The sequence below is a fragment of the Salvelinus sp. IW2-2015 genome, linkage group LG23, assembly GCF_002910315.2.
Source record: "Salvelinus sp. IW2-2015 linkage group LG23, ASM291031v2, whole genome shotgun sequence".
Classification (NCBI taxonomy): domain Eukaryota; kingdom Metazoa; phylum Chordata; class Actinopteri; order Salmoniformes; family Salmonidae; genus Salvelinus; species Salvelinus sp. IW2-2015.
This window is the reverse complement of record NC_036863.1, coordinates 19,682,555-19,695,837: the sequence shown is the minus strand read 5'-3', so window position 1 is coordinate 19,695,837 and position 13,283 is coordinate 19,682,555. Positions and strand designations below refer to the sequence as shown.

Below are 13,283 nucleotides of genomic sequence, written 5' to 3'. Positions count from 1 at the left end.
AGTAGACATATTTAAGATTTGTCTGCCATATTATAGCCTGTTGCATGCAATTTGTGTATCTTTTAATCCTGAAAGCGAGTAAACTGAAATGATTCTTTGCAAATTAGTTAAAAAAGAAAAGTAAAGTAGTTACACATTTCTAAATGACAAGGAAATGCATTCGATCTTGTTCCTCGAGATTATCGCGCGCTCTCGATTGATATACACCCATTGCGCGCGCCCGCCCCTCAACACTTCGGACAATAAAATTAAAATCATTCAGTCAAGAGTAAGATATGGGTAATGTTAAAGGTTGTGTCAATCGAATCTGGTATCAGGATAAAATGTGATTCAAAGTCACCGAATATACTTTAAGTATTTTTATTTAACATAAGCTCAGAATGGTAAATGCAATTTTCGTATATACGGGTTCACTGTATCACCACGCAGGGTAAAGCAGGGAACTGACTAGAATAGTACAGACATTTTCTTTTATACTGGGACAGAGGTAGTTCCATAGTTGGCCTATCACAGTAGAGGCTTAGCGTGGTTTAAACTTGCTAGCCTATCGGTGGTGCCTGAGCTGGTCCCAGCCGCACAGCACACAGGATCCAGATATCCGGAAGTGTTTGTTGTGTAGCTGACAATTTTCCATCTTGTCTCAACCTCGTGGTTAGCACATTCGACACCCTAGATTATCAACAACTTTTCTGCAATCACACTATGTTTTGTGATTTAACATGTCCTATTTCTATAAGGCATATATTTTTGTTAAAAAGAGAACAAAACCATCCTTCACAATCCCCTTTTTTACACCCCTAGCGGGTGTAAATACTAAGAAAAAGATMCCATCATGTTCAATGATCAAGACACACATACCAGGTTGTAGTTAAACCCGGGAACTTTAAACCCTTAAAAACATTCAAAACACAGCTCTAGTTTATTGGTGTTTTTATGATTCCCCCTTTTGACACCCGCTAGGGTGTCACTCACCAAAAACAAAATTCTTAATTTTAGAAAACATTGATATTAGAAAACACATAGTAAAACATTATAAACTATCTGGTCCTCCCTGCTACACCTATCCTATACCAGGTGGGCTCCTTGCCACCCAGGAACTTTAAACCTTCATATGGGAGGACAACATGTATGTTAGTTTCATCATGCTGTTGTTTGTTAACTTCTGTCATTCCACAACCTCACCCACAGCAAACCAGGGGTCATCCTCAGTCAGCCCCATTTTTCTCTGGAAGTTGGACTCAATATCAGCATCTCATATGTTTAAAAATGCCACAGATGTCTAAAGTTTTGAGGGAACATGCAATTAGCATGCTGATTGCAGGAATGTCCACCAGAGCTGTTGCCAGATAATTTCATGTTAATTTCTCTACCATAAGCTGCCTCCAACGTCATTTTAGAAAATTTGGCAGTACGTCCAACTGGCCTCACAACCGCAGACCACGTGTGACCACGCCAGCCCAGGACCTCCACATCCAGCCAAGAATCTGTACACAATTCCTGGAAGCTGAAAATGTCCCAGTTCTTCCATGGCCTGCATACGCACCAGATATGTCACCCATTGAGCACGTTTGGGATGCTCTGGATCAATGTGTATAACTGTGTTCCGGTTCCCGCTAATATCCAGCAACTTCTCACAGCCATTGAAGAGGAGTGGACAACATTCCACAGGCCACAATCAACAGCCTGATCAACTCTATACAAAAGGAGGTGTCATGCTGCATGAGGCAAATGGAGGTCACACCAGATACTGACTGGTTTTAGGATCCACGCCCCTTCCTTTTTTTTAAGGTATATTTTGTGGCTCCCAAGTGGCGGAGCGGTCTAAGCCGCTGCATCTCAGTGCTTGAGGCGTCACTACAGACACCCTGGTTCGATTCCAGGCTGTATTACAACCGGCCGAGATTGGAAGTCCCATAGGGTGGCGCACAATTGGCCCACCGTCGTCCGGTTTTGGACGGTGTAGGCCGTCATTGTAAATAAGAATTTGTTCCTAACTGACTTTAGTTAAATTAAGGTTCCATTTAAAATCTGTGACCAACAGATGCATATCTGTATTTCCAGTCATGTGAAATCCATAGATTAGGGCATAACGAATAAGTTTTAATTGACTGATTTCCTTATGAACTGTAACTCAGTAAAATTGTTGCATTTTATATTTTTGTTCAGTGTAGTCAAGAGACCAATAAAAATGAGAGTTCCAAACCTCTCTGCCAATAGCAGCTTGTTTTCAGTTTTAGCCTCCCCACTCAGACTACTCCCACAGTCCTAGCAAAAGTATTGCTTGAGAAATTGCTCTTTGCTAAGAGGCTATTTTTGTTTCTTTGTTGTAAATGGTTACAATCATGCAGTTTTCCTCGCAGAAGTGATTTCTGTCCTCTTTATGAAATTATCTACTTTACCCTGTATATAAAAAAATGACCATATACACTGATTGTTTAAAGCAAAAGTATTGCTGACTGTGAACCTGAACAATAAAATGTTTTATATATTGTTAGCCCAATATAGCCAGATGAGCAGGTTGGTTAGTGGCCGAATCTAGGCAGAGTGCTCACTGAGTAGTGATATTGCCTGGGGTTGTCAACAGTTACATGCAGTTCGACACTGAAGAAGAGGACGTATCAGTTGTCACAAAAGATGAGAYGTATTTTCGGAAAGTATGAAGAATGTAATATGAGCAAAATATTTTAGAGAACTTTTGAATCCATGTTCTGATGAATGCTACATTTGGATTGGTTTAGGGTCCAGGGACCGATACACTTGTAACTTAAACATTTGAATCGGTGCCAATGCATATCTGTGAATTGTTACATCACTTTTAAAAATGACTTGATAATGAGATTTTAAAAAACGGCTGCATTGGACCTTTTAAGAGGACGTCATGGCTTTGTTGGGAGAAACAGAAAGAAACTCGTATGTTGCAATCGTGTTGACCTGAATAGGACAAATGTGAAACAGGATTTTCGTGAWTAAATCAATTATTCAGATGTTTTTACTGTTTCAACAGAAACGAAGGCAGAGTTGGAACAGATGATGACAGACATAATGTAACGGTCGTCTTTAGGTGAGAGATTGGACCAAGGCGCAGCGGGTGATGAATACATAATGATTTATTTAAACAAAGACGAAACACGAAGAACACTTTAGAAATTACAAAATAATAAACGAAGTCAACAGACCTGAACAAACTAACTTACAATATACGAAGAACGCACGAACAGGAACAGACTACATACACGAATGAAAACGAAACAGTCCCGTGTGGTGCAACAGACACGGAAGACAACCACCCACAACAAACAATGTGAAACAACCTACCTATATATGGTTCTCAATCAGAGGAAACGTCAAACACCTGCCTCTGATTGAGAACCATACAAGGTCAATTAACAATGACACTTAACATAGAACAAACAACACAGACTTCCCACCCAGCTCACGTCCTGACCCACTAAACACAACTATACAAAAGGAAAACAAGGTCAGGAACGTGACACATAAAGAAGTTTGCGAACAAAGTGCGCTCCAAGATAAAAAAGTATTTTGCAAGCACAACCATTGTTTATAGAATCTGGCTGAAGTTTATGTCACATTTAAAGGTAGAATATTCAGGCAAATGCATTATTTAGCATAGAGAGGGGAGAGAAAAACAGAGAAACCAAACTAAACCTGGTTCTTCATTAATTAGACCATCTAAATAAATGGTAGTGGTACTGGTAGATATATTTTTCTTCTCTCTCTCTGTTCCCTACAGGCAGTGAACAGTCCATAGAGCATGAGGAGGCTTTAAACAGGTCGTCTGCAGATCTGAGGATACGTAAGACACATGGGTTATGGTGTGTATATTGCAGGGGATTTYAAAACTGAGTCTGGAGTTTTCAAGATCGGAGTTGCCATCCCTGTTGTACTGTATGTATAAGTCTAGATATTATTGGAAAGCATTAACTCTTGATGGACAATGTAACATCCTGCATTATTCTCTGTCAGCATTCCACGTTGTCTCGGAAGTTTTTGGAGGTGATGTCGGCATACAACGCCACGCAGTCGGACTACCGGGAACGCTGCAAGGGCCGCATCCTGAGACAACTGGAGATCTGTGAGTGTRCTCTGTGAGTGTGCTCTGTGAGTGTGTGTGTGTTCCTGATATTCTCTTATCAGGAATTGTGATACGGTATTGTGCATGATGACATTACAGACTACATAGTTACACACCGCATGAATGGGTTGATTTGTTTTGGTTTTATTTGCCCAGTTTTGTTTGTCTATTTGTTTGTCTACTGTTTCCCCAACACATGTAAACTCTGCAAAAAAAGAAACTTTTTCAGGACCCTGTCTTTCAAAGATAATTCGTGAAAATCCAAATAACTTCACAGATCTTCATTGTAAAGGGTTTAAACACTGTTCCCCATGCTTGTTCAATGAACCATAAACAATTAATGAACATGCACCTGTGGAACAGTCGTTAAGACACTAACAGCTTACAGATGGGAGGCAATTAAGGTCACAGTTATGAAAACTTAGGACACTAAAGAGGCCTTTCTACTGACTCTGAAAACCCCCAAAAGAAAGATGCCCAGGGTCCCTGCTCATCTGCGTGAACGTGCCTTAGGCATGCTGCAAGGAGGCATGAGGACTGCAGATGTGACCAGGGCAATAAATTGCAGTGTCCGTACTGTGAGACACCTAAGACAGCGCTACAGGGAGACCGGACGGACAGCTGATCTTGCTCACAGTGGCAGACCACGTGTAACAACACCTGCACAGGATCGGTACATCCAAACACCACACCTGCAGGACAGGTACAGGATGGCAACAACAACTGCCCGAGTTACACCAGGAAAGCACAATCCCTCCATCAGTGCTCAGAGACTGTCCGCAATAGGCTGAGAGAGGCTGGACTGAGGGCCTGTAGGCCTGTTGTAAGGCAGGTCCTCACCAGACGTCACCGGCAACAACGTTGCCTATGGGCACAAACCCACTGTCGCTGGACCAGACAGGACTGGCAAAAAGTGCTCTTCACTGACGAGTCGCGGTTTTGTCTCACCAGGGGTGATGGTCGGATTCGCGTTTATCGTCAAAGGAATGAGAGTGACACCGAGGTCTGTACTCTGTAGCGGGATTGATTTGGAGGTGGAGGGTCAGTCATGGTCTGGGGCGGTGTGTCACAGCATCATTGGACTGAGCTTGTTGTCATTGCAAGCAATCTCATCGCTGTGCGTTACAGGGAAGACATTCTCCTCCCTCATGTGGTACCCTTCCTGCAGGCTCACCCTGACATAACCTTCCAGCAAGACAATACCACCAGCCATACTGCTCGTTCTGTGCGTGATTTCCTGCAAGAAAGGAATGTCAGTGTTCTTTTGATTTTGACCCCCCCTTTGTTCAGAGACTAATTATTCCATCTCTGTTAGTCACAGGTCTGTGGAACTTGTTCAGTTTATGTCTGTTGAATCTTATGTTCATACAAATATTTACACATGTTAAGTTTGCTGAAAATAAACGCAGTTGACAGTGAGAGGACGTTTCTTTTTTTGCTGAGTTTATTTATTGTTAGAAATCTAGCAACTGTGTTTTGAGTTTCCACTTCTTCAGGTGGTGAATTAGCACTAGTTGAATTAGGCCTATATATAATATTAGCAAACAGAAAGAAGATGCATTTTTTCACTCTATTAAACAAAAAAATAGAAAATTGACTGTAAAATAACTAAAATATCATAATTGTCAACCCAAAATTCATGACAGTCACTGGATTAGGTTGCATAATATCACAATACTCTCAGTAGTCTATTACACTTCTTAATAAAGCATTGTGATTGACTTTAGAATTACTTCATAAGACTCAAATGTATTCTATTGTGTGACGCTGCAGAATGTTTTTATGGGGGCTGGGATTCCTAATGTTTGGTGTATCTGTATGCTAATTTATTAGCATATATTTATGTAGAATTGATCTGTCCACATGCATAATTCGAGGAAATGTATAATGCGTAATAGAAGGCAGGTGGATCATGTCAACTTTAGGGCTGTGTAGTCAACTTTGAACAGGACAACTGATTTGGTGACGTATAAAATTGACAAATCAAGCCAACTCTCCAGACATTGATCCGGTTAGTTTAGAAAGCCATCATGGGAATAGCAATAAACAAGGTGAGGAGGCCGACGACATCATTTCAGTCTTTTATTTTAATATCCTTGTTGAAATGAATTTTTCCACTCACTCATGCAGTTTAGACTGCGTTTAATAAACCTTGGAGCGATCATAGAAAAATGTTTTCGGTATTCTCTGGACGTGTGTGTGTCGCACTGTAATTTCAGCTCCAGATGACACCCATAGCAAATGACGTGAAGCAGAATGGGGAGAAATTGAATGAAATTATTAGAGATGTTCTCCAACTCTTGCGGTTAAATAATGATCCTCTCTTTTTCTTGGGCCTTCACCTTAAACTCTTAGTCACATCATGGTGTTACAGATTATTTATTTTTATGTAACCTGTATTTAACTACGCATGCTGGGCCAATTGTGCGCCGCCCTATGCGACTCCCAATCACGGCCAGATGTGATACAGCCTGGATTTGAACCAGGGAGTGACGCCTCTTTTACTAAGATGCAGTGCCTTAGACCGCTGCGCCACTCGGGAGCCCATGCTGTTGCTTATGCTGTTGGTCGCCTAACATGAACGTGTATTGATATTTACAACTTCATATGAATCAAATGTGTTTGTTTGTTTCTCTCAAGAAGATATGCAATTGCTAGCCTGTGTTTCAAGTGTGTGTGTGCGTGTGTGTGAGATCATGGCTCCCAGGTGAGCCGCAGGTGTTCTGCAGCCAGGAAGTGCTTGGGGCGCTGAGTCAATATTGAACTAGGCGGAGCAGTAAACAGAAACCCTACAACGGAACCTCCACACACACTGCAYAGTCATACACAGCCATGACATAGCTATAGAGTGATATACAAAGTCATAAAGCATTGTACACATCTCACAGGTCTCTTTCCAAAATTTGAGAGAGGCATCCTGGTAAAATAAGTTACATTTTTATACAGCCATAGTGTTTTATGCATAAGCTATATATTGTTATACACAAGAGCTAGCCTTGGGGGTCACCTGGGAATAGAGGAGTAAACAGATCCATAGTGGAAGTGTGTGTGTACACACTCATAAACATATGGACACATATGTGCATGCATGCATGCACACACACACACACACACACATATATATATACACACACTCAGACCTCAATCACAACATGATGCAAAGAAAAACATTCTAACTGTAGGTAAACACTGGCTGTGTTCTGATTGCCAAGTCTAGGACCAAAAGGCTCCTCAACAGCTTCTACCCCCTTGCCATTAGACTGCTGAACAATTCATAAAAATTGCCTACGGACAATTTACATTGACCACAGGGTCGATCACTAAGGTTACAGACTTGAAATATACATTTTCCCCTGGATGGAAGAGTGAATTAGGCCCCCCTATTGCCAACAGATGCACAATATATCCCGAACACATGTCTGCTTCTTGCTAGCAGGCATAGGAAATCTGTGGAACGACAGGGAAGCAATGCGTGATGCGTGTATACTTTATTTCAAATAGTGATGCTGTTAACTTAATCTGTCTGTAATACAACCATTATAGAACTCTACAACAGGTTCCCATGGATTCCTGTTTGGATGAATTCAATCACTAAGACACATTTACTGAGTGAAACAAAAACGCCCATACCGTATTCATCAAAAGGTATGTGTAATGCATTTGGGTGGCAGTAACCTAGAGGTTAGAGAGGCGGACCTTGAGCAAAGCACTTTGTAGAAAAGGCCCATGGAGTTGGTGGAATAATCCTTTAATTCATGGCCACTTACTCAGCTGGGCCAGGGGCGCTTTAATTAGGTCAGGTGGCAATGACCGACAGATCTCATCCACATAAAAGGAGGAAAACGCCATCGCCTGATCTCGCTGCTTTCTCTTCCTTAACTCCGTCTGCTCCAGAAGTTCTGTGCGTCCATGAATCCACGTAAATCCACCGACTCTGTTACCTTTCATCTGAACTATCTGTTGCGATCGGGAGAGTGGGCCATCAGTTATTGTTTATAGTTATTATCGCGGAGCGCGTGTAATGTGAATTGTCAATTATCGCGGCCCTACGGATCCTCATAGGCCAATTATGCAATCGATATGGTTAATATGTAATTAAATTAATTACATGTACACATGAAGACAATTGAAAGGGTGAAATGAGAAACGTCATTGTTTGCTAACTGATCGACTTTGATATCAGACTAAAGGGGATTATAGATTGAATGACCATTCACTGTTTGTATTCTTTCATGATTTATGATAAATAGTTAAGAGCCTAAATGACTCACGGGTGATTMCWATTGACTTCTAAATGAACTGGATTGTTGAAWTYCCTAATTATGTTAATAATGAATGATTGTTATGATTTGATCTTTGTGATTATGAATTTGATTGGATACATGTTATTTTGTTTCCTTTGTTATGCAGCACAGACTACTCAGTAAATATACCACTTTATGGTTAAAGGAATTCCTGCCTCAGTCTCATCCATTCCTGTCACCTGACACGTGACCACCTGTTCACCTTCACTGTCAGTCATCCTACCTGTCCAGCTACCCACACAGATTCCACTAATCTTTCAACTTAATTGCACACAAGACCCAGGCAACACAAAAATAGGAATGGAACTGAATTGGCAGCTGGAAGGCTGCTCGTCTCTAATTCCATGTATCATTTCCTGCCGTTGTGCCCTTGAGTAAGGCACTTTTTGCATACAATTGCTCTCCATCTAGGGATGCTGCACTGCTGCTGACCGCCTCTCAACGTATGTGTGTTTTGGGAAAGGCAGAAGGCAAAATTCCGATCTAACCAATAGACAGTCCTATTCTATTAGGAATATATAATATAACATTTTTTATGAATGCTTATAGCAAATGTTATTAATAGGTAATAGGAGGCACCATAAACTCATTACGCCAAGGTAGTTCATAAACTATTATATGTTTTTTCAGTCCCATCTTAGCTTTTTCAAACAGGAAATCTGACATACTGCCGTTGAAACAGGCTGCGTGGGTCTCCCATCAGGGGCTGGGTTCGGCAGAGGCAGAGATGGAAAAAGGCAGAGATGGAAACAGGCAGATGAGAGACTAGCCTGTGATTAATCCTACACTGACGCCTCTTTCTCTCTCTTGCTCTCTTTCTATCTGATTGTCACCTCCCCAGCCCATTTGCCTTGATGGGGTTGTGGACGCCCACTCTCTGCCATCGTGATTAGTGGCGAGAGAGCGTGCGCGCACACACACAGCAGCCCTGAGAAGGCTCCTTTAGCCTGTCACAATGACAGGCCCACGCCACCTTGTAGGCAGCCCATCAACATGTCTTGGGAGAAGGAAAATGAGATATAACACTGTGTTGATAGATGTGTGTGTTCGTTAAATTGTGTGTCTGTATGTGTGTGTGGTGGTTGGGTGGCCAACATGTTTAACTTTTTACTTAGTTAGCTAAAATATATTCGGTGTGTCTTTCTCAATTATCGTTGGCCATTCCCAGTTGGATCACTTTGAGATGTGTTGCTGTTTAAAAATGTTTAGTCTTCTATTATGCTACATATACCCAATTGCTGTTGTTGAAGACCAACTCCATGGATTGTGTTTGTTATTGTAGCTGGTAGGAACACAACAAATGAGGAACTAGAGAGCATGCTGGGGAGTGACAATCCTGCCATCTTCACATCAAGGGTGAGTGACCACACACACACGCAACGAGCCAATACACAGGCAATTACATACAATTGTCTGAGAATCATACACAATAGAAGACAAGATATCTCTCTGTTGGCGAGGTGTGGCATTCCAACTGAGTATGCCACACCTACAAGGGGGAGAACTTGTGAGTGGGTATGAGTGTGTGATGACACGTGAACTGTGTCTCTGTCTCTTCTAGATCATCATGGACTCCAACATCACCCAGCAGGCCATGAATGAGATTGAGACGAGACACACTGAGATCTTCAAGCTGGAGAACAGCATCAGAGAACTTCATGACATGTTCATGGATATGGTCATGCTGGTGGAGAGCCAGGTAGGACTCTATACACAACGACTGGCTAACACACAAAAATTAAGACTACACACATACCAATTAGAAAACCCTGTTAGGATCTAATTCTCAGAGTAGAAAACTCAACGGACATTATGAAACCAAGTTTAGTTTTTCCCAGAGGGTCAAAACAGCTGCGTTCAGACAAAACGTTTCCACCACCACAAGTATGTATATATACTCCAATTTAGGCACTCCTCCTTCTCTCCAATCCTTAAATCTTTTATGGTTCGCCAGGAAGACGAAGTGATAGGGTAATAAACCATTGTTTCTCCCTTAAGGGGATATGACCTGACCTCAACCCCCTTGATGTCTAATCCAAAGATCTCCACCCGTATCACCTATAGCAATCCTGTCACTGCCTCCTGTCTACCCAGCACATTCCAAAGCCATCTGGCTCCTACAGATAACCATTAACTTCTGATGTAAAAACCAGTCTATCACCCCTCAGATACTATAGTCTTACTTCTGATGTATAATGTCTCTAGGATAGCAATGTTCCAAGTTTAACCTAGAATCCTACAACAATGAAATCCCTCACTCTCCATGCTCCTCAATTTAACTTATCTTTCCCCCCCCCCCCCTACCAGGGGGAGATGATAGATCGTATAGAGTACAATGTGGAGCACTCAGTGGACTATGTAGAGAGTGCCGTGTCTGACACCAAGAAGGCAGTAAAGTACCAGAGTAAAGCAAGGAGGGTAAGTCAAATACTAACTCTCAATGTGACCTGATGTGAGTATTGTGTTAGATGTAATGTTGCATGACGTGGCTTCATGTTGCATGACGTGGCTTCATGTTGCATGACGTGGCTTCATGTTGCATGACGTGGCTTCATGTTGCATGACGTAGCTTCATGTTGCATGACGTGGCTTCATGTTGCATGACGTGGCTTCATGTTGCATGACGTGGCTTCATGTTGCATGACGTGGCTTCATGTTGATGTGAGGTAAGTTGACGGGAGGTGTCATGGTCTAATGTGCATGTCATTCCTAATATAAAGATTGCGTGATAGGTATGTGACTCAGGCCCATAGGAGTGCCTCTTTCTCCCTCCAGTGGTTCAATGAGAAGATTGTGTCATACATTAACAAGATATCATAGTTTCCCTTCGAAATTCGACATATTATGGATTAACGTCAACAACAAAAAATAAGCGTTAATTCCGCGTGGTTACAGGGTTCGTTCCGCGTGGTTACAGGTTTAAAACAGAAACAACTCAAAGGGTTAAGTTTAGGTGTTCATTCCGTGTGGTTAAGGCTGTGGTTTGGGGAACGCTTAAAACAAAATAATTCAAAACGACACTATTACCATGAGGTATCATCAATATTCTCACGGCTTGCTAGAGCACTTTCGTAGCCCAGTGGTCTAAGCAGCGTGTTCCGGAACCGAACATCACGAGTTCACTCCCTGTACTGGGCAATCCTTTTAATTTTTTGTGGGTGAGCGAAGAGGAAGGCATAAATCGTTTTTCTCAGGACCTTTTCAAACATCTGAAATTGCTGTCTTTTCTAGTGATCAGTCTGTATGCAAAGCATACATAACATTTTAGATGTATAATACACCCCCTTGTGTCTGAACAGCCACAGTGCAGGATGGGATGGAAGACCCTGCTCACACAGGAGTAATGCTTTTACAGTTGTCTGTGCAATGGGGAGCCGTGCCTGTCTCTACATATTGGTCAGCTCTCTTCCAGCTCCAAACCAGACTAAACATTGGACTCACAAACGCACGGTCAAAGCGAATATGTCATGTATTGACATCAATTAATCTCTGGAGACCTCTGTGGAAAAAGTGACTAATTGGGCAATTTGCTCTCCAGTAGCAAAAAAAATACATATGTAGTGTTATAGGTGGGTAAATTAAACTGTCACAAAAAAAGATGCACAAACTGTGTTTACTTGCATTTTCAAACCATTCATGACCTTATGTGACCTGCTCTCATTGAGGTCCTCTGTATGTATCTATCTACCTTCATCATTGCTGCTGTGACAGAACAGCATGCATCAAGCCTACTGCTCTCTGCTGGGCTACATCTACATAGGTGCAGATCTAGGATCAACTTACACTCTCTAATTCCTGACCATTATTATCAGAAGTTAAAGGCGTAACTGACCCAAGGCCAGCCTATAGGCCCCTTCCTGAATGACAGCCTGTACATTGTACAATATTGCCACCACTTGGTCAGATGAAGTACAGCAGGTCAAGGTTGAGAGGAGTCGCAATTTAAACAGGCAATTAAAGAATGACTCCAATACAGAGCTCACATATAGGGAATAAAACCCTATTCCAATACTTTCAAATACTTTCAAAATGCATCTGTGTGCCTAAAGCTGTGAAATGTTGGTGCATGTGTGTATTTCCTAGCTTTGTCAGTATAAGCATGCCCATGTGTGTGGTTTACCTGTTGCACATAACTGTGTTTGTAATATGGTTAGTAGTAGTTCTGACAACATTTTCTCAATGTTTGGTAACGCCATTTCCCCTCTACTCTTTAATGCTGCCTGAAATCCTTGTTTTATTTCTATTGACGTAATACAATAATGGTCGTGCAGAAGAAAATAATAATTATGTTGTGTGGTGCTTGGTATTGTTATTGCCTCCAGTGTAGGTGGTAGTTTAGCATAGAAGACGCATTACACACATATAGACATATACCCTCAGACACACACCCTCCGACACAGACAACACACACACACACCCACAGACAACACACACACACACACACCCTCAGACACAAAAGATACTCAATGTACAGGCCAGTTGTGTTCGTTATGAGTGTTTATTGTAAATAATATGTGGTTTTATAAAAATTGTATTCTTTGATGGATGTTGAATGGGGTCTGATTGTAACCAGGAGGGGGACATTAGGGATTTTGACAACTGTACTGTAACTCTCACGGTCACATTCCAATTGAAAATAACTTTCTTTGTTTTTTGTATGTCCAAATAAATGACTTTTGATGAGTGAAGTCAGCACTTTCTGATTGTTCAGAATAATTGGTCAGAGAAATCAATCTACTGTGCCTTGCAAAAGTATTCATCCCCATTGCGTTTTTCCTATTTTGTTGCATTACAACCTGTATTTTAAATGGATTTCCATTTCATATAATGGACATACACAAAATAGTCAAATGTTTTAAAAAATCTACAAACTAAAAAAGAGACAA

General features: G+C 41.5%; 1 pseudogene; it reads left to right on the top strand.

Annotated features, from left to right (window-relative positions):
• The first annotated feature begins 72 nt into the window (after positions 1–72).
• On the top strand, positions 73–13,080 carry LOC111950107 (syntaxin-1A-like; annotated as a pseudogene).
• The last annotated feature ends 203 nt before the right edge of the window (positions 13,081–13,283 follow it).